At 43.5% G+C, this 27,372-nt stretch overlaps 1 pseudogene across 1 annotated transcript; it reads left to right on the forward strand.

Annotated features, from left to right (window-relative positions):
- Positions 1 to 62: 62 nt before the first annotated feature.
- On the forward strand, positions 63 to 26,464 carry LOC308471539 (phosphatidylcholine:ceramide cholinephosphotransferase 2-like; annotated as a pseudogene). Its single transcript, XR_013991585.1, has 5 exons — positions 63 to 488; positions 12,985 to 13,410; positions 19,384 to 19,411; positions 20,001 to 20,077; positions 26,420 to 26,464. The product of XR_013991585.1 is annotated as a phosphatidylcholine:ceramide cholinephosphotransferase 2-like (transcript).
- The last annotated feature ends 908 nt before the right edge of the window (positions 26,465 to 27,372 follow it).

Genomic DNA, 27,372 nt, shown 5'->3' on the forward strand with positions numbered 1-27,372 from the left:
GCTGGGCTTTCCGGGCGAAGGGAGCGGCTCGGCCAATGAGCCAAGGGCGGCGTCTCTCGCGTCTTAAGCCGCACGGTGGTTGCCAAGCGCGACGCTGGAGGCGGGCGCCCGCGGAGTCGCCGGATCGTTCAGCTTTAGCGCCTCGCCTTTTCTGCCCCGGCCGCTGCTGCAGTTGGAGACGGGGCGGCGAGGAGGTGGTGTTAAATGCCTCGTCTCCAACTGAAATCGGTGGCCCTCGCTTCCAAGCGGAGCTCCCGCTCAGGAATGGCGGTCTTTATCAGCATTTATTCCTCGCTTTACACACACAAGTCTCCAAGCGAATAGAACACTCGAAACAGCTAGAAATCGGTTAAAAGCCAGAGAGCAGAGATCGCTACACCAGATAATCCGTGAGGATCGTTCGCACGTAGGCAGCGGAAGGCTGGTGTGAATTCCGGATATGCTAAAATGCATGCCAAGAATGCCCGGTGGGGGAGCTGTCCAAAAACGTAAGCAGCATCTGCTGAATCAGGCCAGTGAAGCCTCTAGATCAGGGGTCAGCAAGGTTTACCTCGCCTGGGCCAGTTTACTCCAGCGGAGACCCCTACATGGGCCGGATCGCGTGTGTAAGAGTGCACGCAATTTCCAGCATCTGCATCTGTGCAGATGCGATTTCCGACATCTGTGTCTGTGCACATGTGTTTTTCGGCGTCTGAGCATACACAGACGCAATTTTCGGTGCCACAGAAGCAAGTCCTCGCACTGCGCTGTGCTGATTTAGTGCAGCGCGCAGGGACTCCCTGAGCAGGCGGCTTAGTTCGGGGGCAGCTTGTGGGCTGGTTAAATGACCCCTGTGGGCCGCTTGTGGCCCATGGGCCTTAGGTTGCCAACCCCTGCTCTAGACCAGCGTCCAGCTCTCGCAGTGGGCAGCCCACAAGATGAGCACAAGGAATATCTGAAGGTCTTGGAGACAATGGGAGCCCTGCATATAGACACAAGAAGACAGAGTGCATAGAGGAACCCACCACATTAGTACTGGCCATCAAATGATGGGGAGTAGCTATGATAGCTCTGAGGGACATAAAACAGAGCGATTCCAACTAAACATCAGGAGGAACTTCCTGACATTAAGAGCCACAGTGAAAAGGACTCCCTCGGAAGGTGATGGACTCTCCTTCCTTGGTGGTTTTTAAGCAGAGGTTGAATGGCCATCTGTCTCGGATGCTTTAGCATTGCAGGGGGTTGGAGTAGATGAATCAAGCCATTGTTCCATTCAGCTCAGTATTATTCACACTGACAGTGTCTCTCCAGGATTTCAGACAGGGAGTCTCTCTCCCAGTCACAGCCCTACCTAGAGGATGTTGAGGATTGAACCTGGGACCTTCTGTGTACAAAGCAGATTCTCTACTACTAAATGGCAGCTCTTCCCCTTGGGACTGGAATAGGGGAAAGAAAATGGTGACAATTCCTCAGGTGGTAGATAACTAGTGGGAGTGGGAAGGAAGGGCCATATTTTCACCATGTTTGTATAGAGGAAGTCAACAAAAAAAGAAACACAAACTCAGGACAAAAGGGAGAAATGAGCTAAGAGGAAGGCACATTTGGCAAACCCTCACCATGATCAACTCCTGCCTGGAAACCTATGTCCCCACTGTGGAAGGATGCGCGGATCTAGAATTGGCCTCCACAGTCGCAGACACACCTCTAAGACTGTGTTCATGGAAGACAATCTTTTTCCCCCTTTTTTAAAAAAAATATATTAACAATTTCAACATAACAATAGCAAAACATCATATTCATTATTTCCCCCCCCCTTTTTCCCATTCCCCATCAAACCCTCCTCCCTCTGAGACTTCCCTTAGCTCCTCTCTCTGATTTCTCAGCACACGTTATTCTCTGCATATTATAAAATTATTTCAATCCTTGTATTATCTATCTATCATGTTATCAATCAATTAATTTGTGTATGTTTATTCAAAACCTGCCAAGGAGTCCAATTCATTTTGTTGTCTTTTTAAGTGCTTTGTAAAAAGTTCCCATTCTTCTTTGAAGTCACAGTTGTCCTTATCTCGCAGTTTGTATGTCAGTTTAGCCAATTCTGCATAGTTCATCCATTTTTCTTCCCACTGTTCCTTTGTCGGGGTTTCCTCGTTCTTCCATCCTTGTGCTATCAAGACTCTTTTTTTATATATATATAAATGTTTATTAGAGTTTAAAATACAAATAGATATAATAGACAATATAACATATGCCTTAACATAGTTTCACATCTTCTTTGGACTCCCTCACATCTCCCGCTCCCACTTTCATCGTTGTAACTTTTTGCCAGCAATTTATCATCTTGTTTGTAATCTTATGTCCCATCTGTTTATTTTAATCTTGTAATTCTCAAAAGAGTTTATATTTTCTCAATCTCACTTATCATCTTAAATCATCTAATTTAGTGGTGCTCAATTGTTTATGATCTAGCATCCTGCTTAACATTCACTCAAATTACAATATTTTTGTAAATAAATCTTGAATTTCTTCCAGTCCTCCTCCATCCTCTCTTCTCCCAGGTCACGGATTCTGCCGGTCATCTCAGCCAGTTCCATATAGTCTATCAGTTGCATCTGCCATTCTTCCAGTGTGGGTAGATCTTGAGCTTTCCAGTGCTTTGCAAGAAGTATCCTTGCTGCTGTTGTTGCGTACATAAAAAATGTCCGATCCTTCTTTACCACCCCTTGGCCGACGATACCCAAAAGAAAGGCCTCTGGCTTCTTTGTGAAGGTATACTTAAATACCTTTTTCAGTTCATTATAAATCATTTCCCAGAACGCCTTCACTTTAGGGCAGGTCCACCAGAGGTGGAAGAATGTTCCTTCACTCTCTTTACATTTCCAACACTTATTATCAGACAGGTGGTATATTTTTGCAAGTTTGACTGGGGTCATATACCATCTATATATCATTTTCATTACATTTTCTTTCAAAGCATTGCATGCAGTAAAGTTCAACCCAGTACTCCACAGCCTTTCCCAGTCCTCAAACATGATATTATACCCAATGTCCTGCGCCCACCTTATCATAGCCGATTTAACCATTTCATCTTGTGTATTCCATTTTAACAGCAAGTTATACATCCTTGAAAGTACCTTAGTCTTTGGTTCTAACAGTTCTGTTTCTAGTTTCGATTTCTCCACCTGGAACCCTAGTTTCTTGCTATCAAGACTCTTGCCGCTGTTGTAGCATACATGAATAAGTTCTTTGTTTTCCTTGGTAGGTCTTGTCCTACAATCCCTAACAAAAATGCTTCTGGTTTTTTTACAAATGTCATTTTAAACATTTTCTTCAATTCATTACATGGAAGACAATCTTACTCGGATGCAAGTGATCACCAAAGAATAGAGGGAAGTTGCACAATGGTGATGGAATGAATACTCAGGGGAAGCAGGAGAGAGAAGCTTCATGCCTGGTTGACAGGGTGGGTGGTAACAGGGATGGATCTTTAGAGAATAGGAGAGGAAGGGAGAATGAGAAGTTTTGATCATATTGAGTTTGATGCTTTTATGATCCAAGTAAAAATCTCCAGACAGGCAAGTTAGAGATGTGAGGTTATTATAGGGAGGTTACTATATCAGTTGTAAATCGCTTTGGGTTGCCCTGAACAAGATAAAGTGACTAATGAATTCAATAAGTAATAATAATATGGAAAGGAAAAGCTGAGAAGTAGAGCAGGATCTGGTGGCCTACAGAACCATGAAGGGGTGGTTCTGTAAGCCACGAAATTCACTGAGGTCACTCAGGGACAGTGTGGAGAGACAGAGAGGGAAATAGCAGAGGGATGACAACAGATTCATTCCTAAGGGACGCTGGCAGAGAGGAGAGAAAGCAGAGAAAGAGCTTCCTGCTGTGGGGGCAGGGGGAGGGACCTGAATGAGCAGTGAAGTAGAAAGAGGAATTTAGGTCCTTCCTTCCCAGCTTCCCAGCCACCTTGTCTGACCCCCTGCCCCATGACTTTTCAGTTCTGCTGCTGCTCCTATTAAATTATTATTATTGTTATTATTATTCCACCTTTCACCCTACAGTCCCTGGCTGGGTTCTAACAATGAAATGCAATGTTAAAAACGTTTTAAAACAATTGGTTGTTTATTTGATTTTTATTGTTGGAGTGATGGGTTGTTGTAGTTTTTTAAAAAAAGTTTCTCAGTCACTTTTCATGTGGGACCTTTTCCTTCCTCTTGCCAGGGGACCAGCCTCTTGCTTACTGGGTTGTCAGTTGTTCGGGAGTCTGGACCACTGAGACAACTCCTTCTATTCCCCTCTTCTTTTTTTACCTTTCTGCAGTTTCCCCCTCCCCTTTTTGCAGAATGGGGAAGAAGATACAGTGTGGTGTTTTCTGGCCTCTTGCTCATGCAATTGCAGGATGCTTTGAACTACAAAGGCCAGTTTTTGCTTCCATTCTTTGTTCTTTTTCTCTTTCTTTCTTTCAAGGCAAAAGGATTGGTAACTGCCTGCTTGGCCCCTCATGCATCACTGGCAGTAAAACTCTGTGTGTGAGAGGGGAGGGAGGGAGAGAATGAATGCCTGAGCCAGGTTCCTCAGGGAACTTTGTGGCCGTGTGTGTGTGTGTGTGTGTGTGTGTGTGTGTTCATTCCTGTGTTTTGAATGTGCTGTTAATTATGTGTTTGTGTTGAGGTAGGAGTTCATCCCTGCAGGGCTGTTTTTAGCTCTGCTGGGTGACTGACATTCCCCTGGACTTGAAACAACAGCCTGCCCATTGCAGATGACATTCTGCTTCAACCATCACACTAGTCTAGGGGCATTGCCTCTGGTGAGATGTCTCTGGTAAGCTCTTCTTTTTTATTCTCTGTTCCTTATTTTTGTAACTAAAAACTTGTACATGCAATTGCTTACTATCTCCTGGGGTCAGGGACTATCATTTTTGTTTTTAGTAATCTGGATGGCCACTCTGGGAACATGGGATAAAAATTATTTTAAAAAAATATTATAAAGATAATAACCTTTAGCCTCAAACTCTTTCTTTTGTTTAATGCAGATTCAGAGATGTCTACATTCTGGTTCTTTATGTGGCCTAGGGGGCAATCCACTTAGGCACATGCCGTGTATAAGACACCTTCGGGACGTTCACATAAAGGAACTCATAGAAAGCAGACTTCTGCTGGCCCAGAAATAAGACAGAAAAGGGAGGAAATATGCCCAACGCTCGGACTCTGTGTAAGGCTACTGCAAGTGCTTCTTATGGTTACAAAAGTTGGAAGCCACCACCAATCTCTAACAAGCTGTGACAAGATTCCAGGAAGTTCCAGGTGCTCACCGAGGGTCTGTGTTCCTGTGATAATTCGGACACAGTGGAGACTGTCGTGCCTTTAGAAATATGGTTTAATTACACATATTTACGCCTTTAGTCTTTGTCTTTGTCCATGGAGTTTTCTTGGCAGGGATAATGGAGTGGCTTGCCGGTTCCTGCTCCAGGTGGATCACATTTGGTCAAATACTTTGGTCAAATACTTTGGCCACCTCATGAGAAGAGAAGACTCCCTGGAAAAGACCCTGGTGTTGGGGAAGATGGAGGGCACAAGGAGAAGGGGACGACTGAGGACGAGATGATTGGACAGTGTTCTCGAAGTTACCAACATGAGTTTGACCAAACTGCGGGAGGCAGTGGAAGACAGGAGTGCCTGGCGTGCTCTGGTCCATGGGGTCATGAAGAGTCGGACACGACTAAACGACTAAACAACAACAACACACCTTTAGTCTACATAGAGAGAGTCCAGATCTTACAGCATGCTCATCTCAAGAGGGGCTTGTTCTCCACAGCAGTGCAGCGCCTGACTTTCCAGGGCATCTCTCCCAGCCAGCCTTCAACAGCCATCCAAGATCATTCTGTCCTTTTTTTTCAGCTGTTGCAAGCCAAAGGCACCAAACCTTTCCAGTGACGACATACCCCATTACCCTACCAACCTTCCAAATATCCTGTCTCTGTTCACACCTCAGGGCAGGGAAGGAAGGAGAGTTTTCTTGCATTGCCAATGGCTCTTAATGGCCCTCTATTGTTTCTTAATGGTCATAGCTCATCCAGGTCTTTTTGCATAGGTTAGTCCAGGAATTCCTCTGCTGTATTTTCCCTTCTTACAACAAATAATCAAAATCCTACCATTTATTAATTTCTGCTATTCACTGATAAACTCTGTTACCTCATAGCGGTGACAATACATTCTTATGATGGAGCCAGGAATATCCCTATAATGACTAACCTGCTCCAGCAATCTTGTTTCTGTTGTGGTGACAGCACTCAATGCTTGTATGGGAATTAAGTTGTCTTCTTCTTCTTTGGCGATCACTTGTAGCCAAGTAAGATTATCTTCCATGAACACGGTCTTAACAGTGAGTCCATAAGTGACTGTGGAGGCCACTTCTGGATCCACATGTCCTTCCACAGTGGGGATATAAGTTTCTGGGCAGGAGTTTATCATATCCACTGAGTATGCTTGCTTTATTTTTTATATACATCTGCCAGAAGATGGCAGTAAAGGTCCTATCAATTTAGCTATATACTATTTATGGCTTTCTTCTGTTGTAATAAACAGATGGTGCTATAAAATAGTCTGTTGAGTTGATAACTGAGTGTGATATTGTCCAATGAGTGGAATGGTGTGGGCAGTCGCGTGCCCCATACCTCCCTCTTCCTTGCAAAAAGCTATTTAGCCACTCATAAAAGGTAAAGGGACCCCTGACCATTAGGTCCAGTCGTGACCGACTCTGGGGTTTCAGCGCTCATCTCGCTTTATTGGCCAAGGGAGCTGGCGTACAGCTTACAGGTCATGTGGCCAGCATGACTAAGTCGCTTCTGGTGAACCAGAGCAGCACACGGAAACGCCGTTTACCTTCCCACCGGAGCAGTACCTATTTATCTACTTGCATTTTGACGTGCTTTCCAACTGCTAGGTTGGCAGGAGCAGGGACCAAGCAACGGGAGCTCACCCCGTCACGGGGATTCGAACCGCTGACCTTCTGATCGGCAAGTCCTAGGCTCTGTGGTTTAACCCACAGCGCCACCCACGTCCCTTATAGCCACTCATAGCCACTCATAGGTAGCAAAATTAATGTGTTGTGTGCTGCATTATGGAAATGGTGTGCTACAGCCTGTGGGTTCTCTGTCTATCCACAGCATTATGAAGCACATGCAAAAGGGTCTCTTTCTTGGGCTACAAGTTTAGGTGATGCACTATACCTTGCATCGGGTGACATCATGGAGCCAGCTTGGCCATTGCCATGCATTTGTTGGTGACTTCTATGCACTGCTATTTTGGATGGTTATGAAGTAACACGTTGATTGCTGAATGGTGACAAAGTTACCAGGGATGCTTGGAGGACTGCCTGTCACTGTTGCTATATTTTGTTACAAGATTACGGATGGTGGCTCTGTTACACCGGTGTCAGCTCTGAAGTCATGGCTGCCTAACAGAGTAGGACTACTGGATCACCCTGCTTGGCAAAAAGTACTTACATTGAATTTATTATTCAATGTAAACATCCCATCCTTCCATCTAAAGGAGCGCAAGGCAGCAAGTGATAGCATAGTAAAAAAAATCTTAAAAACAATTCCAATGCAGATGCAGACTGGGAGAGTTTTCAACTTAAATGGCCTGTTGAATGAACAAGGTATTCAGTAGGTGTTTAGTATTCTTGAGGGAAGGGGAATTCCGAAGGGTAGATGTCATTGGGAGGTTGCAGTCTCCATATCATATATACAACATGTTTACAAACTGCAGGTCTAACACAACCCACCCCACTAAAATGGGCCACCAGTATGCCCAATGCCCTCTAAATGACAGGCCGAAAGCCAGGGTCAAAAGAAAGGTTTTTGTCTGGTACCTAAAAACAGAGAATGTAATCACAGAGAAAATGTAACTTAAATTTTCAAATTCAGTAACTTCTCCCCCCACCCCATGCATGCAATGTTTTTTTAAAAATGGGGGGGGGGAGTATTGCCATTGATGGTGGGGAATAAATTGTACTTTGGTTAAAAGAGCACATTAAGTAGCAAACAAAATTTAGAAAAGTCAAATAACTGAATAGTATCTCCTTTTTCCCAGTCATCTGGAAAAAAGCTAAAATAAGAAATAAAAAAAAGTGTGCCACAAAAGTGAGCCAAGTGAGCATCTTTTGATCATGATAGATGACAAAGAAAGTCAGCTGACATTATTGTTTCCCCTCACCCCCTTGCTTTGGGATGTGTGTGTTGACTTTGCGTAACAGGCAGTGATCAAAGTCAAAGCAGTTTTTCTGTCACTTTATATTTTCTTCTTTACTCTGAGCGCAAGTTGTTAAGTTTGCAACATTTTCCCTCTTGGAAGCACTGGACCAGTAGTCTACTTCAAACAGGACTGTTTAGAAAAGAGAAGACTCCTGTGGATTCTGTAACCCCATCCCCATGCCTCAAAGGTAAATGTATGCAGCCTGAAGACACAACTGGGAAATGAATGTGGAACAACCCCTGTAGCTTTGGAGACAGGTTTCCAGAACACAAATACAAGCTTAAGACTTCATACCCCTTGAGAGATCAAAAGAGGGATACATGGATCTGTTGTCTTACTTTATTTACCTACATCAATATTTTTATGCTGCTTTTCAAGGCAACAACCCCCTCTAAAGCAACTTACAAACCATTATCTTACATTTGTTAATGTTTTATTTAAAAAAACATATAACCCAATTAACTAGAACTGCCTTCTTTAGAAACAGGTGGGGGGATGTCTCAATAAGACAGGAATGATGTGGGTATGATACCCACCCAAATGTGACCATCCCCAATAAATCTCTGAATTAGAGAACACAAATTAAATACTATGGGGAAGGAAATAAATATACTCCAATTATCACGTAGGTTTGATCATTTTCTGGTTTTGGTTTAAAAAATAAAACAGGTTAAGATAGAAATTATGGATGCTGCTGCTAGCTATGTGCCATTTATATCAGGGATGGGGAAGCTTCAGCCAAAAAGGCAAGATGTGGTACCCACTCATCATCATCCCACCACCAGTCTCCTGGCTCTAAGCCTTCCTCCCTTGGGGGCTGCTCAGCTGGTGCCTCCCACTGCTACTCAGCATCTAGACCAGCCTTTCTCAACCTGTGGGTCCCCAGATGTTGTTGAACTACAGCTCCCATCACCCTTAGCTAGCAAGGCCAGAGCTCAGGGATGATGGGAGTTGTAGTCCAACAACATCTGGGGACCCACAGGTTGAGAACCGCTGATCTAGACAGTCAATGACACCCCAGTGGCATATCACACATTTAAACATCATCATTTTCATTCCACATCAAGCATAAAGGACAAATAAATGATCCCAAGAAAAAGATTTGAAACCCAAGGAAGAAATCAATCTTTGAATGTTAGCTGAAAAGTTACTGACCTAGGTAGATTTTTTTAGATTTGGACTTAAGCTGAAAACATCTCAGCTCTCCCATGTATCTAAGCAGGAGGTTACAATGGATGTGCAGCAAGAGGAAATTCATAGAATTATTCAGTGTAATTTCTTAGGTTTGCAGATAAATGCATATGTGGTTTGAAGATGCAGATATGTGCCCAGAATTAGGATCTAGATTTCCCCCTGTTATGCCATGAAAATAACTGCTTTTTAAGTTCCCACAAAGAACACATCAAGGTTTTCACAGGAACTTCATCACATTAAGTCTGAGGTCAGTGTCCAGGGGCAGAACATATGAGCAGATCAAAGCCTCAGAACAGCATAGAACTAGTAGGGCAAAGTCACTCCACTGGAAACAATAAAGGCTTTCATTCTGATTACCATTTTAATTACTGAAAGCTGCAACTGAAAGCAGAGAATGTGAGGCAATCCCTGGGCACAGTTTAAAGACAGATGTGTTAATTAGCATTAAAGGGACATGAAAATATTTCATGCTGGCATTATTATCTTTCTTGTTGCAATTTGAGTGGATAAGTAGGACATATGGTGCATCCCATCAGAGCTTTGTGGTACGGGGTGAGTTCCTTTCTGCAGTGATTCCTAGAGTGTTTGGAGCAGATGTGTTTTCCTACAGCAGACACTCTTTATATCATTCTCACTGTTTGCAAAGCAATGGAGAAACCAGCTGCAATTCACCTGTTGCTAAGTAATGACTAAATAATACTTAAGCGTTCATGGTTGCAATCCTAGCCACACTTACCTGGGGTTGAATTCAACAGGACTTTCTTCTGAGCAGATATGGTTGAGATTGCACAACAAGGCATCTTTTAATAATACTTTTTGCCATTGATAGTGTTGTCTGCTGTCAGATGGGTGATGGCTGTTAAAAAGGCATTTTTTGTTGATATGGCCAGCAAACCCTGATAACTTCCTGGTGCCAAATTAACACTTTTTTCTTGATACTGTGTTGCTGTTTTCAAATAGTTTTCAAGGTTTCAAGTGAGCATGACTGGCCACCTTCCAATCACATGACCCATTTTTGTCCAGCAGCACTTTGAAGTCTTGACAATCAGCTGACTGTTGCAGCTTCATGGCATCATGCAGGGATCTGTGCAATAGCCACTGGGGTACTAAACACAGGGCCTAGTGGGTACCACCAATCAGTTGATTGATGCCTGCCCCAGTCACAACTTTAGCTACAACACACCTGATTTGGGCATGTCTTGGCCAAATGGACTTGTGGGCCAAATGGGGAGTCTGATGGGCCTAATTAAGCCTGTGGGTGAGATGTTTCCCCACCCCTGGTCTAGTTCTACACACCTTGCATTTGGAATGGAGGAGAGCTCCAGAGGTTTGATATACACTCCCCAGTGAAAATAAAATCATTACTCAAGATGACCCTTCTGGAGACTTCTTCCGGCATTGACAGAAGATATTGAGCTTACAAGCCTTATGTCTCTTGTTTTGCTTTCTATCTAGCAGCCCACTGACTCTTCAGACTTAGTGGATCAGCTCCAACCTCCTCCCGTTCTGAGAGGCTGTCTCTGAGTTTGTTCGCGCCTGTTTGTGCTTCCGGCAAGCTTTGGCTGTGTTCTAGCCTGCTCTCAGCTACTGCCTTATTAGCCTTCCCCTCAAGGTCAGGAAGAACCGAAGTCTGCAGCTGCTGGCTCTCCCCTGCCTGACTAACATCAAAGCCTCTCTGTTCCTGGCTGCTTTCTGCAGTTGGCTGCAAACCTTCGCTTGGAGCTGGCTCATTCCTGACAATAGCTCTTACATCTTCCTTGGGGAGTTTATGTTCTCTCCTCCATTTTGGAGTGCAATAAGAAACATATTTTTGTGGGACTGGGTGAGGTTTTTGTTATTGTGTTACATAATTTCTGTTTTATACTGTAAACCACCCTGCAAGTGAAGGGTGGTACATAGTTCTATAGTTGTAAAAGATGAAACAGTGGATGTGCCTCTCCCACTCCTATATGTTTGCCTTCAGCTTGCTGAACAGTTGGAATTTAAAGATGGTTGAATGCAACACTTCCTTGGGTACCATTGGACATGGAAGCTAATGTGCCCTATCCACACCCGCTGGATGGCTTGAATTACAGAACATTGTTCTTTTGAGCCGAGAGCTCAGTATGTTCAAGCTGGTTTCTCCATTGACCAAGGGTAAAGCCTTATCTATAGGGCATTCAAAGCACCACTCACTTAGTGTAATTACACTACGGGTCATATAAATCTGGCATTGCTGTAAAATATTGGATGCAGCCGTGTAAGTGGAATAAGATTTCTTATTAACATTTTACAGCGTTTCTAATTTGTAGCAAAGAGAGTTATTGGGATTTAATTGAAAGATTCCTCTGTTGGGACTATAATAATTTTCCACGAAAGTAGTTAAAAAGTGTGTTATGCTCTTTCAAAGAGTAGCAAATATTATGCAGTTGCTGGGGCAGACGGCTTGGCATCTTGCTGATGCACTTGACCTATATCCTCCTTCCTTCCACAAACCCTTTCATTTCCCTGTATTCAAATTAAAGGGGCAATCAGTTTCATCTGTGCTGAGCTGTAAAAGCAACATTCTCTAATGAGCTGTCAGCCTGGATGAAAATTTACATACAGGCTGATCCCCCCTTTTATGACCTGTAAATGTCTACTGTGTGATTTATGTATAGCAGCACATTTAATTATTCTTTCAGAATTATTCCTTCACCTGGTCTATGCGAGAATAAGTTCAATGGAGAATATTAAATGTGCTGCTATTCCACCATGGAAATTCCTGTGTAGGGAAAATTTAATCACAAACACAGTGTAAAATACAAGGAAAATGTAGTCTGATCCTATAGTCCAGGGATAGCCAACTCCTAAGAGAGAATAAAAAACTGGCAGTGATCCACGCCTTTTGGGGATTCAGGTCAAAGCTGTTGAGTTTTTTTTAGGGAGGAAAGTCCCTTTTTTAGGGGTTCAGGTCAAAGTTGTTCAGGGGTTCTTGCTGGGCTTTTGGGGGGGAGAAGCGCTTTCCTGGTCATGTGACCAACATGTCTAAACTGCTTCTGGCACAACGGAACACTGTGACGGAAACCAGAACGCACAGAACTGCCGTTTACCTTCTCACTGCAACAGTACCTATTTATCTACTTGCACTGGTATGCTTTCAAACTGTTATGTTGGCAGAAGCTGGGACAGAGCAATGGGAGCTCACCCCGTCATGGGGATCGAACTGCTGACCTTCCGATCAGCAAGCCCAAGAGGCTTAGTGGTTTAGACCACAGCACATATAGACCTTGTAAAATGGTGGCTACTATGCTGCTCTTGTGTCAGTACCAACTATCCTCTTCATACATTTTCCAGTAGCACATCAACAATGCTCAAAAGACATTCAGTATAGCAGGTGTGAAAAGCACCATCCACTGAGTCAAAAGGCTCTCCTGACCTGCCTAGATGCCAGTGTAGCCCTACACAGACATTACAGTGACCCCATTGGGGAAGAGGTGGTATAGAAGTCTCTGTGTTCTCTGCTTTGAACTTCTATTCATTTAGCTATCTGGAACCCTGACACCTATTTGTATGGTTTTTATCTTTGCAGATTTTAATCAGTAAAGAGAACCAGATGCAACTCAGTCCTTTCTGATGCTCTATGACCAGAGCTCCCTCACTGAGCTCCAAATGCACAGCAGAACTTCTTGATCCTCCAATGGAACTCAGAAGCTGATATGCAGAAGCAGGAGGATGTTAAGATATGTGTAATAAATGTGGGTGCCAAATATCCGTCTGAGTGGTATAAGACCTTCACAATGTTCCTCTACAGAAGATGTTCTTTGCTATGCTCATCTTCGGTAGATTTTACTCTCCACTCAGCAAACAGGGTGATGCTAAATATGCCATCTCTCCAACTGCATCTCCCCCCCACCCCTTATATTAGAGGTGCTATCCGGTCCTTTGAAATGTCCAAAGTCACAAGTTTTCTGCTGGTAGCTCTTTGGCTCCTTCAGTGGCTTCTGCTCCAATACAGGTGAGCATTTTGTCTCCACAGGCTCTTAGTGGACAAGAGAGGCCTGTTGTCTTGTCAAGGGGATTATTATTATTATTATTATTATTATTATTCAGGTAGGCAATAAAAGAGACACCAACTTGATACAGTGGTACCTCTGGTTACGTACTTAATTCATTCAGGAGTTCCGTTCTTAACCTGAAACTGTTCTTAACGTGAAGCACCACTTTAGCTAATGGGGCCTCCTGCTGCTGCCGTGCTGCCGGAGCACGATTTCTGTTCTCATCCTGAAGCAAAGTTCTTAACCCGAGGTACTATTTCTGGATTAGCGGAGTCTGTAACCTGAAGCGTATGTAACCTGAAGCATATGTTACCGAAGGTACCACTGTACTTTATTTGCCAAACAAGACTGCAAGAGCAAAACATTTTTTTAAAAAAAGCCATCCAAAGTTCCTCCAGAGCAGCAGCACACCCTCCCACTCCTTCAGTCTATGGCTGGCATTGGGATCTCCAACTAAGCAGGGTGCACTGCTGAATTTATATACTTCTGATGTCTCAAGAGGAAGTCACCAAAATATTTCCACTCTCCTGGTTGTTGACTGCAAAGTTGGTTGGCGACTTCAAAGGACTGGCCGGTGGCCAAAGGTGATGGCTCATTACTCCTGTGTTAACCTCGTGCATCAGTGATGCCTGGGCAGCTATCCAGGGCCTTATCTTGATGGCCTTTAAGGGAAGCCCACCACCCTTACATCTGTACTTTCCCACGCTGTGGTCTTAGCGTAAGACCACAGCCCTTTCTCATGACGTCATACATTTCTACACAATTAACTCCTCATGTAAGATGCAGGCTAGAAGGATTCTGTTACAGTGGTACCTCGGGTTACATACGCTTCAGGTTACATACGCTTCAGGTTACAGACTCCACTAACCCAGAAATAGTACCTCGGGTTAAGAACTTAGCTTCAGGATGAGAACATAAATCGTGTTCCGGCGGCGCGGCGGCAGCGGGAGGCCCCATTAGCTAAAGTGGTGCTTCAGGTTAAGAACAGTTTCAGGTTAAGAATGGACCTCCGGAACGAACTAAGTACTTAACCCGAGGTACCACTGTATTAGCTAAGCATTTTCAGGTTCATAAGCCTAAGACCTCAGAGAGATAGCCTGTTGAAATGCCACTATTTCCTCATGATCATCATATGTCTTCTGCCATATTTCCCATACACCCATATTCTGGAACCCCTCTGAATCATAGCCCTACATTCACAGACATAGGTGGACCGGCCTGCTCTGAGATGAACCCTGTCTCCATCTGTTGTCGAAATAGAAAAATTCCTTCCTGTAGCACCTTAAAGACCAACTAAGTTAGTTCTTGGTATAAGCTTTCGTGTGCAAGCACACTTCTTCAGATACACAGATGCATCTTCTTCAGATACACAACAGATACATCTGTTGTGGTATAGAAACCATGGTCATTCTGCTCCATGGACAGAAGCAACAACAACATCCAGGAATTAAAAGGAACTCAGGCATACAGACTAACCCTGCCCCCAAAACAAAACAAAAAACACCTCAGAGAGCTATGTGGTTAATTCTCTTTAATGCAGTCTCAATCCATATAAAAGCCTGGAGGAAAAGTTAAGTTACAAATGTGGATTCCCACAGTTGTGGACTCTCAGAAGTACCGGAGTTTTATTAGAAGCTATTCTAGCAAACAACGCTAGAGGGTGACTGCAACTTTCACTGGAAAGAAACAACAGTTTTTAAGAAAACAAATCTTCCTTCACCACAATACTTAACAAATACTTAAATTAAAGCTAAATAGTTTAGGGCAGGAGGACTGGGCAATTTTTACTATTTGCCTGGATATTAATGATATTAATCTGGTAACTTGATTTTGACATTTACTAGGATTTAATAAAAATAGGGTTCCTTGGTGTGTAAGCTTTATTGTGGAGCATTTTAAGATTTCTATTAAACAAGCTAAATTACAGAAGATAATAAAATTAAATCCATCATGTCCAGGAAAAAAAAATTCACTTTAACCTTTTTAAATTTCACTCATTGCACTCATAGTGGCCCAAACATCTTCCTGAAATAGATGTTGTCATCATTAAATAAGTCATATTTCCTATTTCTACATTCCTTTTTTAGTCTTTCGTAAGATCACTTGAAGCTCTTTCAGTAGAGTGATTGACCATCCCTAAATTCAACTTCTTTCTGATCTTCCCATGGGTATAATAGCACTGAGAAATAATTAGATATATTTGTTAATATTTACATTTAAACCAATGGGCATTGCTGTTTTCCACATCCCTCTCTAGAGTTCTGTGTATCTGCGTACAATGGTATTACATTATAATAAAGTTTTGTTTCCGCTGAGGGCAAAACCAGATGTTTTTCTTTACTTCAAAGCAGCTGGGGAGGACTGCTAATTTCATTGGGGAAGAAGTGGAGGGAAGGACAGTCAATCCCTTTCTCCAATCCCTTTTCCCATTCCACATTTATTTGCTATTTTAGTAATTTATATGCTGCATAATAACATAGTTTTTAAGCAGTGTACCTTTAAAGCACTATACCTTTAAAGCACATTCAAAGCACATTCTTCCCCTCAAAGAATTTTCGACACTGTAGTTTGTAAAGGGCTGCTGCGAATTGTAACTCTGTGAGGGGTAAACTACAGTGCCCAGAATTCTTTGAGGAGAAGAATGTGCTTTAAAGGTACAGTGTGTACACAGCCATCAACATCACATATAACCTGTAACACGTTTGTTTTAGCTGTCGGTACATTTTGGAAAATAACACCCTTTTCCTCCAAAAACTAAAAAGCTGTTCAAATTCTCTGTCATGGAAAACATTTGACATACAGTGGTACCTTGGGTTAAGAACTTAATTCATTCTGGAGGTCCATTCTTAACCTGAAACTGTTCTTAACCTAAGGTACCACTTTAGCTAATGGGGCCTCCCACTGCCACCACGCCACCGCCATGCGATTTCTGTTCTCATCCTGAAGCAAAGTTCTTAACCCGAAGTACTATTTCTGGGTTGGCGGAGTCTATAACCTGAAGTGTCTGTAACCCGAGGTACCACTGTATTTGAAAATACTTTAAAAGTTGGATCAATGTGGGAAATTGTTCACTTGCAGAGATTACTTTACCTTGCCAAATCTGATCAGCTATGTGTGTGGCACTAAGACAGTCATGTTACCTGGTTTTCTGGTATCACACTGGCAGGAGGTGATAAGTTTTGCTAAAAACTGAAGGCCCCAAAACAGTTACCAGGAGAAACAGTAAGCTTTTGGGAAGCATTAAAGCCAGGATAGGTAAGGGAAATCCAACAGATTGCTTGGCATGGGGACATAACCACACAGAGGCCAGGGAAGACAAGCAAGCTAAAGAGTTGTTTACCGGGAGCCCAAAACAAGACCACTCTTCCTGCCGCTAGCGCTAGGAACACGCAGCACTCTGATATAGAAGCTCCTGCAGAGGTGGATTTAGGGAAGCACGACTAGTTCAGCTACACTGGACACAGAGCCTTGGGGACGCTTCAGGGGTCGATGCAACTATGATGTTGAATGGAAGGCAAGAGGTGGGACATGGTCCACAAATGGCTCCTTGGTCAAAGCCCCACTGATTCATACAAGGGAGAGGAGGATGGTTAATGAGTGATAAAAGACTACATGGACTCAGCCCTAAGGTTTACCTTTTTTCTCTTTCTACTATGAGCAAAGCTCCCAATTGCAGAATGCTCTAAATATTTTGGACTTGATATTTGTGATGTCATTAGAAAGCGCATTTAAGATCTTGAGATCTTTTCCAGAACCATGTTGTGATTTATTGATATATTACTGTGGCTTGGCCAGACAGGAACAAAACAGGTTCTCAGTTAAACTTTAATGAGCTTTCCTGCTGTGACCACCACAGAATAAACATGGAAGCAATTGTCTCTTCATGATTTGGTTGGAATGGTGAGCAGGCACGGTTTCCTCCATACGTACACAGACAAACTCATGTTTTGTTCTTCCTCTCCATTTTATGGAGACAGAAACTTTTGCTGAAACAGACACAGAAAACAGAATCAGCAGGTAGATTATTCAGAGATCTTCCACTTCCTGCAGTGTATGTGTATGGTCATGCAACTAAACTCATTCTCACCTGCCTCTTCATTAAAGCCTGTAAATACAATTGTAGCCCAAATGGGGTCCCCCCCCCACCGTAGTCAACAGCTAAATGAAAAACAAATTGAGAGCAGAACATGAGAGCAGTCCATAGGACTTCCCCAACAGAATGACAGCTCCAAGTTCTTGCACTAGCAGAAGCCAGCACAGCAAGTCCTTTCAGTGCAGTAGGATTCCCCCCTTCCTTCTCCCTGCCCTCCCTTCCACCTTTTCCAAATCCCCTTGGGATGATGTGGTGGATTCAGAACAACACAAGAGGAGAGGGGAGGAGAGATCATTCCATCCACCAAGCAGAAATTCTGGCATTGTTTGAACCATCATCTGAGCAGAATGCTGAATTCCACCCAGACTGATTTGCCCCTCCTTAGTTAAGAAATTTTTGTTTCTGTTTTGCTAATTTATGTTCACTGCTACTATTACTGGGACACGGGTGGCGCTGTGAGTTAAACCACAGAGCCTAGGACTTGCCAATCCGAAGGTCGGTGGTTCAAATCTCCGCAATGGGGTGAGCTCCCATTGCTCGGTCCCTGCTCCTGTCATCCTAGCAGTTCGAAAGCACGTCAAGTGCAAGTAGATAAATAGGTACCGCTCCGGTGGGAAGGTAATCGGTGTTTCTGTGTGCTGCTATGGTTAGCCAGAAGCGGCTTAGTCATGCTGGCCACATGACCCAGAAGCTGTACACCGGCTCCCTTAGCCAATAAAGCGAGATGAGCGCCGCAACCCCAGAGTCGGCCACGACTGGACCTAATGGTCAGGGGTCCCTTTACCTTTACTTTACTACTACTACTATTTTACATTTTTGCCATTTTTTTTTCCTTTGGTTGTTTTATGCTCATTTTGATATTACTGTATCAGATACCAGAGGTTTTTGAGTCCACGGCTCCCTTGACCAACTGCCTTCTTTCTGCGGCACCCCTGTGAGGCTCAGGAGCCCAGTTATGTCACCCCTGGCTTGCAGAGCTGGCAGCCTCTCACCCTTTTTCGAACCCCCTCCCTTGTGGAGTGTTCCCTCAGCCTCCTCTCCTCTCCCCTCTCCTTGGGAATACTCCGGGCAGTTGCTGCTGCCGCCCCAAAGAAAGGTGCCACCTCACGCCACCCCACAGGGGCCTGGGCAGAGGATGCCCCCAGCCTTAGTGGCCCAACAGAGACTGGCCAAAGGTGAATGTGAGGCCAGCATCTTACCTTGGGAGGCAGCAGTGGCGGCAGCAGGGTTGCTGCAAGAAACAGCTGTGCAAGCCTTTGGGAAGCAGAGATATGAGAGGGCATTAGAGGAGGGAGGGAAGGAAAGAGGGACAGAGGCCAGTGTTGCCTGCTGCACCCCTGACCATCATTCAAGGTACCCCAGGGTGCCACAGCACACTGGGTGAAACCCACTGTCATAAACCACCATGAAACCAATAGTCACAGGTACCAACTGAGTCTGGTGAGGCAGAAAGGCCACCAGAGCATAGGACAGATGGGGGCAACTTATTGTAATTTTGCCCCCATCTTCCTCCCTACAAGGGGTTAGTACTGAGGCAAAGCAGGAGGAAGTTGACAGCTGGAGTCACCCCCTTTGGCTGGTTGTAAGTATGAAGGCAGGTGGCATCTAGCTGATGGCATACTGAAGTTGATGGGGCAGTGCCCCATTTGCTCTAATGAACCAGACTCCACTGCATGAAACACGTGGTTTCTGTGTGTGTATTTTTTGTAACCTTACAAACTTAGTAAAATACATACATTTATACATGGTGTCTCTTTTAAACATTTCAAGTACATGTGGCGTTTAGTTGCTTCCATTATGCTTCCATTGTCAGTTGTGCTCATTAATAAATCTTGCTCAGTAAGAAATCAATTGTCTTTTCTGATGATGTAAGTTTTGTTGTACTAATATTATTGCCACATGCTTGACAAAACAACAGAATGTGTTTCTGGGTCTGCAACTCATCAATTCAAGCCTAAAGTTAAGAGAAACAGAACTTTGAAATCAAAATAAGACATCCTTCAGGCTTCATAAGATTTATCAATATTTGGCCATAGTATGTGAAAATTATGAACAAACCACATATTTAGGGCCTGATCAAGCCAAAGTTAAGCATTCGAATTCCACATTTCCATGGAAGAGTTAAGCAAACCTGCTTCCCCAAAAATATTAAACTTTTTTGCAATAAGGAAAATGTAGTGGAAAGTGTGAGCTCAATGCAACATCTCCGTTTAACAATTCAGAAGGAAAACTCAAAGGGTAGATAGTCTGGAAGCATCAAAAGAGTAACTGGCCCAAGGTCACTTCTTGAAAGGAATGCAGATTTAAGGCTGGGCGTCCTTGGTCCTCTATCCTCTACACCACACAGGTTCAGCATAACTGACCTGTATATTAGATGTACTGAGCTACTTATCAGTGCCATGGAACTCACAGACCTTCCCTTCTATTCACTAGTAGCTGAAGAAAGGGCCTCCTTAGAAATACCTCTCCAGCATCTGGTGGTTCAGAATATTTGTGAGGAAAATATCCTAGGAAGTATTCCTCATTCTTTCTCAGTATGTCACAAGTAACAACAGAACCAACTGAAGCTCAGTTAGTTAGTGATGTTAACTAACCCATGCTTGCTAGACATTTCCAGGAAATATAAATCCTATTTCACAATCCATTTTTCCTTCAGGACAAGCTCTTAATAAGCCTCTTATACATAGCAAGACACACACAAAAACTGTGTCAAGGAAGCAATTTGTTTTCTACCTCAATATGAGCTACAACCAAGAACTAATTGGCTTGAAACTGTTTTGTTGCTTCCCCCGCCCGCCATCTGGGTGACACTTGTGGTCTTCAGATGTGGTCGCCTTTGTTTTTCTAGATGTCCTCCTGGCTCCACCCTTGTGTTCACTTTCTTCCTCCTCTTTGCCTATCTTTTAGTGAGACAGCTGATTAAGACAACTCAGATAATGTATTTGATTTTTTTATATATAAAAAAAGAATTAAACTGTAAGCCACAGAAAATCATCATTGCTGTCTGTAGTGGAATTACGCATTATTTACTATTTAAAGTTAAAACATTAATCAATAGGCAGATGTCTCTGATGGAGCTGACCGTTGCTTATGAAGTCCCATGCTGTAGTCCACCAGTTAATCATCAACGTTTCTCAAGACTGTTATTCTGATAGGACAGAATAACATAGCGACTCTTCTGAAGTTCATCCCCAGTGAGAGATGGTCGCAATCACTGTAGGAGATAGGAACACATGACTTCCATCAATACAGGACTCTGTCTATGAAGTTTTTAAGCATCTGCAAAATGGAGGATGAACCTGAGGGCATCAGGAAGGGGTAACAACTCGCACTGCTGTCTTTGTAAGTCATGTCCCATGCTTCCTTAGCAGATGTTCCACATGAGTTCTGCACAACCCATGAAGCATCAAACATTACATAACACAATATCAAAATGTGGGTGGGAGTTTTACCAGGATTCCAAGTTCCACAGGTTGTATTTGCAACCATCTGCATGCAAAACATATATTCAGCCAAGAACCTTTGATCCCTTCTTTAAATAGTGTAAGACCCAGTGAAACCTCCATGCATTGGGTCTAGTTTAGTTGCTTCAAGTTTCCATATTCTCATTTTCAATATTGCGCAGCATCTGGAATTTCAGGCATTTTATAAAATAAAGCGAGAATAACAATTTGACTTTTCTACTTGCCATCTGAATTTCTGTTGCCATGGATGGTTTTATTTTAACTGAATTCTGTATTTTGTTTTACACCATTTTAATCTTATCATTTAGCTTTGGGTTTGGACTGTGTAAAAGGCCACCCTGGGACCTTCAGCTGAAGGGTGGATTACAAACACTTTTTAATAAAATAAATAAACAATAAACTAGAGCTGCACTTGCATGTTGACATTTGGGAATATTATGACCTCCCAAGCCAAGCAGACTTTGATACACATAGCTAACAAACTGGTCCTACTAGGCAAAAATCACTGGTTTCAATGGAACTTTCTCCTTGGTGTGTATGCATGTTTTTTTTTTAGTCGTTTAGTCGTGTCCAACTCTTTGTGACCCCATGGATCAGAGCACGCCAGGCACTCCTGTCTTCCACTGCCTCCCGCAGTTTGGTCAGACTCATGTTGGTAGCTTCGAGAACACTGTCCAACCATCTCGTACTCTGTCATCCCCTTACATGAGTGAGCCCTCAGTGGGACTTACTTTTGAGTAAATGGCCTACATTTGAGCTCCTTCTATAGTAGGACTGTAGCCATATGCATATTGCACAAATAGACATTCATACAAGATTTGTTCAGGATTTTGTAGCAGCAAACCTTTTTTCTTCTCTGGACATTTGACATTGCAGATCAAGTAACAACAGATAAAAGGGGTAATTTACATTGGGCTGTCTGTCTTGCTACGCTAGTTTTCTTATCTAAACACCAGCTAAACATGAGTATGAGCTCAGTTTGAAAGGCAACTACAATATTCAGATTCTTGAATAATCCATATGCATGATGTGACCTGCTGTTTATAACATTCTGAAGCTGCAGATTAGAGATGTACTAACTCACAGCTTGTCCTGATTTAACACTGAACTACATTGAAGTGATGAATCATAATTACTGCAGGATAGACAGATAATCCTCATTTCTGGTGATGGGATTGAACAAAGCTTCAGCGTGTCTGTATACAGACAGGAAAGAAGGGGCTGTTTAAAAGTTCATGTACACACAGAATCAAGCCAAATTGGATTGCAACTAGAACTCAAACAAAACTAGTAGACTTTGTGTGAGAGAGAGAAAGTATTTTTCAGCAGCATGGGAAAACGGCTCTCATTTTCTTAAAGCCTTTTGGCCTTCTTTGCGGAAACGTTTGTACTTGCGATTTATTCACTCTCACCCTGCCCAACCCGCTCTCAGTGGCATCATCATATAGTTATGGTGTATGGCCATATCTGACTGCATGGTATTACCCATGGAATGACTCCAGAAAGGAGGAAGTGGCAGATAGAACTATTTATTTATTTTTATTTTGTAACATTTATTTCGTAACCACTTGATTGTTAAGAGAAACATAAAACCACAAAGCAGTTTACGGGGGGGGGGGGACGACACAATAGAATTATTAGTAGAAACAGTTAAATCATTCAAAAAATTAGAATCAGCAAAAAACCAAATCATAGAATTCTGGAGTTGGAAGGAGTCGTGAGGGTCACCAAGTCCAACCCCCTCAGCAGTCTAGATATCTGGGTAGGCTTGTCTAAACAAGAATGTTTTTAGCAGGCACCAAGCAGTGAGATCACCTGCCTGATATCAATAGGCTATGACTATGAAGGCTGCCTTGTATATCTCCCCCCTCCCCATACTACATCCCTGGTTGGGATAGTGCAGTGTTTTTAAACCACTGTTCCGCGACACTCTAGTGTGCCGCGAGATGTTGCCTGGTGTGCCGTGGGAAAAATCGAAAAATTCGAAAGATTTAAAAAAACAAATTCAAATTTTCGCCCACTAGGCGGGCGCCGGACTGTGTCCTGGGTATGGGGGGGGTTTGACCCCACCCTCGGCCAGCAGGGGCGCCGATTGGGGCTCCTCAGGGGGACACCCTCCACTTTTCTGATGTCCGGGCTGTGATTGGTCCAGACTCCAGCCTGGACCTATCACAGTAGGACATCATCTTCCGACTTCCTTCCCGCCCGAGCACAGTGTGCGCAGCAGCGGAGAGAAGAAGACGTTGCGACTCGAGTCACCAGGAGGACCGGAGAAGTTGTCATTTTATTTCTCTTCAGTCTCCACTGAATGCCTTGACTGGGTTAGGGACCCTTATAGCATCAGTTGGTGGAAAGGACATGACTTTACAGGAGCAGGAGGAACTAACTGAACTGAGACAAAATCGTGGTTTCAAGCTAAGATTTGCTGATCTACCTTTGGACAGTTTTTGGTTGGATACTGCCAAGGAGTTCCCCCTTCTGGCAAACAAAGCTATTTTGACATTGCTCCCATTTTCCACTACATATCTGTGTGAGATGAGCTTTTCAAGCATGATTGCTATAAAAACTAAATACAGAGAGAGACGGAGAGCTGTTGACAAAGAGCTACGTGTGTGTCTTTCTTCAATTCCAGCCAGAATATCAGCTTTGTGTTCAGCCAAACAGGCCCAGGTTGCGCACTGAATAAAGTATTTTATAATTTTTCATATTTCTGTTTACTTACTATTTCATAATAAAGTAATTATAAAATACTTTCTTTGTGTTTATTTGATTCCTATTCAAGAGAATTACTTTATATATAGTCAACATAGGCACAGAGTTAATTTTTTTAACATTTTCTAATGGTGGTGTGCCTCGTGATTTTTTTCATGAAACAAGTGTGCCTTTGCCCAAAAAAGGTTGAAAAACACTGGGATGGTGCACCACCATGGATGCAATTACCAGTCCTGTTTTCAATATGGGTGGCAGGAACAGATCTTTCCAACTGCTCCACAGAACAACAAAGAAAAATGTATACAGTCAGTTGTCAGATATTGGGTTGTATGTCAAGCTTCAAGGAATTTGATCCCTCTCCCTCGTGGCTGGCAGCTAGAAATGGGAAAACAAGACATTATTACCATGGTATTTTATTCAATATTCAGAGAGAGAGAGAGGGAGAGAGAGAGATGATGTCTGCTCTGAGTAAAGTTCCACCCTTCTGTCTTTCCTATTCTACATCCTCCCTGTGCCAGCTGATCTGTGCATTCTGTCTCTGAGCTTTCTGTTCTACTACTCTCAATGCATGCTGGGTCCTGGGAGGGGGTGGGGTAGGAATGCTATCTAAAGACACTGAGTCTGTCAGCTGTCTCTCCCCTGGTGCTTCTTCTTGTTAGTTTCTGTTTTGCCACTGAGCAGCTGCTTAGTGTCACAAGGCTCTGTTTACATTCCAGAGACAGTCCAGGCTATTGGAAGTCTCACAGGAGAAGGGAGACGGATGTGACGTACTGGTTTCTCTGTTCCTTTGTTCCTTTGTTTCAGTTGCTCTCTGCTTTCATAGAGAGAGGATGTATATTTCTTACTACGCAGACAGCAAAAAAAATATACATCCTCTCTTTATCCCTCTCTTTATCTTCCTGCCGTTCTCCCAATATTTCCCAGCTTCTCCCTGCTACCGTCTCTGAACTATGACCTTCTGCAAACCACTGTTCTAAATCTATACTGTCCTCCTCTTCTCGGGAAGGTTCAGGAAGAGGGGGGGGCGGTCCCCACCATTCCTCCTCAGTCCAGTCCTTGACACCGTATCCAGTACATTTGCCCTGTCGGTGAAAAGATTTATGCTAGCACAACAGACCTTTCCTTCTTCTCCACCCTCCTGCACCTTCCCCAGATCTGCTCCAGTGGCTTTTGAGAGGAGAACAGAGAACAGATGTAGGGAGCACATGGGGGGTGCAGAGAGACGGGTGTTCTGTTGCGCAAACATAAATCCTTGCAGTAACAGAAGAAACCCATTGTATCTGATATTGTGTACTATTGCATACTAAATCCATTCAGAGTTTATTTAGGGGGGTGGGAAATCAATAAGGAATTAGAACAGAGCAGATGTATGGGTAAATATGAAAGGAGCATGACTGATCCATTCATCCCTCGTCTGCTCAATCCTTGCCTTCCATGGCTGAGAAAAATGACCAACAGAGTCCAAAAGCCTATTAAGGAGAGGGATGGATGGAGGGAACTTGCATCATGAGAGGAACAGGAACAATGGAACCCTGTCAATTCTCCCGAACCAGTCAGAGGCTTCTGTTACCACAACTGCAGTGCCTTACTGAGTGTCTATCTAGGTTGCGTGCAGTTTGTTAAGGGCACTGGGAATTGCAGTTTGTTAAGGACACTGGGAATTGTGAGGGGTAAGCTACACTTCCCAGGATTCTTTGGGAGAATAGCTATGTGTTTTCAGTGCATGGTTTGGATGTGAGCTGTGCCAGGGGCACATGGTTTACAAAGCAGCACATGGCTTGGGCACACTGAATTAATGTAATCATAGAGAGTTACGTATGTTCATCCAATTCTGTCTACTCTGACTGGTAGGGGTTCTCCACTCAGAGTTCTTCTTAAGCAGGGGGAGCCAGAGATCAAAACTAGATTCTTCTGCATGAAAAACATGTGCTGTGCCACTGAGCCTTGACATATAGTGTTTTTTAAAATAAAAAAAGTTAGATAAGGGTTTGGGGGGGTTGAAGTTATTATAAACTCTTGGGGGAAAGGCAAGATAGCTTGGAAGGTGACAAAATAAATAAGGTATCCTACACAAATAAATAAGGATTTCTTGGTACCCAAATGTTCCCGTCTGGAGAAGCATTTCCCTGCATTGTTTTACTCAGCCAACACTATGTGATGTCTTCCTCAAAGAGTTCTGTTGCAAAGTTGGCACAGTGTTTTCGAGAGCTCCGCTGTTGACAAGCTGACGTCTCTGCCTGGGCTGGAACAACTTCAGCTCTTTGTCGTGGTAAAGCTGAATTACATGGGCAAGCATTTCCCCCGGTCCTAACACAGCTTCATAATGCTTTCATACACAGAAAACAGAATTATTCAGCAATGACTTCACGAATATGATTTGGTTCCTAGCCACTTGTGCACTTAATTATTCTTCAAAACAGATGTTCAACAAGAGCTGACAAAACAAAGAAAAAGGACCACCAACCGAATGTTTCCACAAGTAGAGCTTTTAACTTGGCTTCACAATAATTCACCCACCCAGTCCCAACAGGGGATTCTCTTTCAAATAGATTCAATTGCTGAAATTGTAGTCTAATTCAATGAAAGCCCACTTGCTCCAAGTCATATTCACCCATAGTCCACACCACACCATTGCCTTCACTTATTTAATATGAGACCTAACGTGTCCTAATATTTCATTTTAATGTTTGTTTCTTGCAGGTCATCGCCATAATTCAGCTGCTGTGGTTGATTCCCTGTATCTGATCTTTTTGGACTTTCTAGACGCGTGAGGGGCTCAGACATGTATTTCCTCCTCACGGAACAGCCTTTGTTGGGAATACAGCTACATGGGGAAATGATCTAATACAGTGCATGTAACCTCAAAGCTGCATTTCTGTAACGCACCCTATGTACAGCTGTCCTGAAGGTTGGTCCCAAAGCTACAGCTGGTGGCGTATACCAGGGTTAGGCTGCTGTTAGGAGTGACCTACTGTCAGCATGCAATACTGCTGTTAAGAGGTCTGTGCTGGCTGCCAATTTAGCTACTGTGCCAAGTTGGTGTATAAATTCTTCATCTGTTTAGAACAGGGGTCGGCAAGGTTTATCTTGCCTGGGCTGGATTGGTCCCGCAGAGCTCCCTCCATGGGCCGGATCTCTCGCATGCATGAGCACCCGTGATTTTCAGTGTCTGCACGTGTGTGCCCATGATTTTTTGAGTCTGCATCTGTGCAGATGTGATTTCTGGGATCTGCGTGTGCGCAGATATGATTTCCGGCACCACAGAAGCAAGTCCCTGTGCCAAACTGTGCCAGTTTAGGACAGCGTGCGAGCAGGCACCTCAGTTCAGGGGTCGCTTGTGGGCCAGTCAAACGACCTCCATGGGCTACTTCCGGCCCATGGGCCTTAGGTTGGTGACCCCTGATCTAGGACCCATTTGCCCTATTTACCTGTCTTTTCTCATGTCCTCCTGCTTGAACCCTTAGGTCATCATGTGAGACCTTGAACCCTTGGGTCACTAAGTGAGTTTACCTTCAAGACCACATCTTCTCTCTCTGCCTCAGTTTTCTCCCCTCAGAGAGCCCCTCTCTAGGACCACAATACCTCCTCTCTGCCATCTGTTTCTGTTTCCCCTCAGGACCAAACAATCTCCCCTCTTCATGTCTCGGTTTCCC

Source organism: Podarcis pityusensis (assembly GCF_964106645.2).
Source record: "Podarcis pityusensis genome assembly, chromosome: 2".
Lineage (NCBI taxonomy): Eukaryota > Metazoa > Chordata > Lepidosauria > Squamata > Lacertidae > Podarcis > Podarcis pityusensis.